The sequence below is a fragment of the Eucalyptus grandis genome, chromosome 5, assembly GCF_016545825.1.
Source record: "Eucalyptus grandis isolate ANBG69807.140 chromosome 5, ASM1654582v1, whole genome shotgun sequence".
In the NCBI taxonomy this organism is placed as follows: Eukaryota; Viridiplantae; Streptophyta; class Magnoliopsida; order Myrtales; family Myrtaceae; genus Eucalyptus; species Eucalyptus grandis.
The window spans coordinates 28,097,333-28,101,185 of NC_052616.1; the positions used below are offsets into that span (position 1 = coordinate 28,097,333).

At 46.2% G+C, this 3,853-nt stretch overlaps 1 pseudogene; it reads right to left on the bottom strand.

Annotated features, from left to right (window-relative positions):
- Nucleotides 1-1,154: 1,154 nt before the first annotated feature.
- LOC120294132 lies at nt 1,155-3,010 on the bottom strand (annotated as a pseudogene).
- Nucleotides 3,011-3,853: the final 843 nt, after the last annotated feature.

Below are 3,853 nucleotides of genomic sequence, written 5' to 3' on the forward strand. Positions count from 1 at the left end.
AGACTATATTTTTCAAAGATTCGGATAATCCATCCTTATTTACTTGAAATGAAAACAAAAAATAATGCGATTACTCATAAAAAAAAGTAGGCAATCTTAGGAGTAGAAGAACTAACATTGGACAGGCAGAAGAAATGGGAATGATATATAAGCATTGAATGATTAACCAAAAAGGTCACAAGGTTTCCTCACTCCTCGCACTCACGTGGTAATAGTATACTGAAATGGATAGATCACCTCCCACGTTCACGTGAATTCATAGGACATAAAAGGGGAAGAAATCCAAATAAACGATCATCAAAGTTCAAGTAAATAGAACTCCCTCTTCGTGACGTGGGCAATGGAATAGTGCCCTTCATGTGATTCAACTGAATTATTTCCCATGTCATGATACACAAATTGACTTTCCCACAAACAACCTTAGGAAAAGGTCGCCATACGTTTTGGTCAATCTATAAGGAAGTTGATTAAGGACGTGATTTGACAAGCAAATGTACTATTGGCTACTCAGCCGCTATGATTTGCTTGGCGGTACAGCAAGTTGATTCGTGGATTTCCCCATGCGTCAAACCCTAAGTTAGGATTCTAGGATTCTATATCGTGGGACACGTGGAGACATCAAACAAGATGCTGACGTCGCTTTATAAACAGATATTGTAATCAATCTCGGAAAACATAGATAATGCTGGTTCCTGTTAGACAATGACAGCCACCCTTTTAGGCCATCACACCCCTAAAGCATTTGGTAAGGTTATTCATTCAATGCTTAGCTTAAAAAAAAAAAAAATATAGATCATCTTTTACAGCTGTTTGGATTATCCTATGTCGGTCCCGATGGAATGGAATTATGATGTTCTATAAATATGAAGGATTTTGAGTTAATTTTGAGGTGAAAGAAGTTTAAGACAACAAAATATTAATATCAAAGCCTAGTTACCATCAAGTCCAATTTAATAGTTACATGAGAGATTCAGTTTATTGCCATTCCGATCTAGGGCTTGATGTGTGAGGATGAGATAGTTGGTTGGGTCTGCCCTTTTGTTGGGGCCAGCTAACAACAGCTTAGGCGGGAAGATATGAGATCAACATCAGAAAATGGAAGTATAGAGAGAGAGAGAGAGAGAGAGAGAGAGAGAGAGAGAGAGAGAGAGAGGTGTGCAAACCGATATTTGTATTTGATTATATGCTCACAGTACACACTGCCACGCAGTTACTTCCAAGAGGGGGGAAAAAGGCCAAAATCAAAAAGAGCAAAAAGAAAGGAAAAAGAAAGAAAAGAAAGAACAACCACAAGCCATCGAACTCTCAAGTGGTCCAAGCAAATCTTACACTAATCATATAACACTCTCTAATTCCCTTTCTTCACAGGAAGAGGAGGAATGCTTTGCTCATGCCTGAAAACGTTATCTGGGTCCACCCTGGTCTTGACCTTAATCAACCTGTAGAAATTGCTCTTGAAATACCTCAAACCCCAAGAACTTGCCTCCATCATGCTGTTGACGCCTTTCTTGTTCATGCCCAAATCAAGGTCCCTGTAGTTCACATAGGCCTCTCTTGGATTCTTGGACACATAATTTCCCATGTAGTCATAAAGCTTGCCGATCCAGCTCATATGCCTGGCCATGCTTTGGGTCCCATCCTGCCAGGTCGCCACATACTGGATCTTGAACAGTGTGCCTCGCCTGTGCGGGAACGGTGTCGCCGACTCGGGGACCCGGGCCATCGCCCCACCGTATGGGTTCCATATCATGAACGGGACCTCCTCCTCAAGGTATATCTTCCACAGGCCCAAGAGACCCTCCTCGGGGATCGGGGTTCTCACGAAGTCGGACTTGGCCTTGAAGTAGTTTCGGAACAGGGGCTTCCCCTGTAGGAGGACCTCCGGGGCGGTCGTATTCGGGTACCCTGCAATGTACAGGACCGACCCAATCCAGCTTGTCTCGACACAGTCGGCCCGCGTCAGTCCCAGCTCCGGGAAGCGCTTGCCCATGATTCCAAGGAGGGTGTTCGCGTCTCCCAGAAAGAGGGCGTTGTAAGCGGTCAACACGGTCCGGTTCGCCGTCAGGTTGGCGCTGGAGGCCTGGATGATGACTCTGATGAAGAGCCTGTCGTCGAGCTTTGGCGCTACGTTTTGCCATTTGTACAGGACCTTCGTCGCGCCTTGTTCGAGGGCCTTGGCGACCGTGAACACAGTCACGGTCTCAGGCACATTGACCAATTTCAGCTTCCAAGCCAGGATTATGCCAAAACTGCCTCCGCCGCCTCCCTGAGTGCCCAGAACAGGTCCTCTCCCATCGCCTTCCGGTCAAGAATCTTTCCCTTGGCGTCGACCATCCGGACGTCGATCACGTTGTCGACCCCAAGCCCGAACTTCCTCATCATTGACCCGTAGGCCCCGCCGGTGATGTGGCCACCGACGCCCAAGCTCGTGCACAGGCCCATCGGGAACCCGTGGACCTTGCTCTTCTCAGCGATCCGGTAATAGACCTCCCCATTTGTGGCCCCTGCTTGGGCCCACGCCGTGCCGCGGGGGATGTCCACCTCGATGGCCCGGAGTTGGCACAGGTCGAGCACGACGAAGGTGGGCTCGATCTGGGACACGTAGGAGACCGCCTCGTAGTCGTGGCCCCCGCTCCGGACGCGGAGGGTGAGTCCGAGCTGCCTCGAGCAGAGGACAGCAGTTTGGACATGGAGCTCAGAGAGTGGGGTGAAGATGATCACGGGCTTTGGCACCGTCGGGAGCAAGTACCGGAGGTTGTTCGCCGTCGAATTGAGGACGGACGTGAAGGAAGAGACGTTATTCGGGGTGTAATACGATGAAAGAGGAACAGAGTTCTTGGAATTGGTCGAGAGGCAACGAAAGAAGGTCTGCTGAATCGGGTAAGTCGCAGATGTCCATGGAGACGATGCGACCATGAAAAGCAAAAGAATCTGTGAAAGCAGCAGAGAGCTATGAAACGCCATTTCTTGGGTCGATTCGGCTCTGCTCTAGTCAGTTGGTTCAATTGAACGTTTGATGGGTCGTGTATATATAGTGGAATTTCATGGCCTAGATAACGTGTGGATGATCTAATGCCGACATCACTTAGGGTTTTCAAGGTCTTCCATTATTTTAGCGTGGGGTCGTCTAATGTAATTATTGCAAAAACTTCCGGTGAATATGCATTATTTGATTGAAGTCCTTGTGTGGAGCCAAGTAAAAGGTAACCAGCCTCCCCTAGTCCGACCGTCGAGGTGAAGACAAACGTTTCCATATTATACCATTTAACGGTTATGCCACGTAAACCTATTAAAACGGTAAGAAACTCGTTTCCTTTGCTCTTATTCCGCAGCCAGCAAGCACGCGAATAGTCATATGAATTGATCAGTTTGGGAGAAGGTCGTTCTTGATGCGGAATTCCGCAACTATCTGATAGGTCTCGGTACCGAAATATTGAAACCGGAAAGTGAACTTGTTATGCTGAAAAACTGGCCTGGAATCGGTCGTTTCCCAGCTCTATCACTGGAAAAAATTGAATCACATAGACGGATGTTTGCCTTGGAGGCACGGTAGCATCTACATAAAGTAATGTCTTTATTGGAAAAAATTTGAATGTAAAACCCAATTATACATGAATATTTATTCTATTCATCAAGATGGTATTCTCTCCTGGTGAAATCTTTAGTTACTGCTACTCGCTATAATTACCATGGACAAAATAAGTACGAGAAAAGCCTTTAGGACTTTTGCTTTTTCTTTAAATTAGTTGCCGGTTTGCGTTAACATACTTTACGACTTGTGTTCTCCATAAACTTTACGACTTGTGCTTCTCTCTAAACAATCTTTAACTTTTTCTTTTAATTACTATATTTC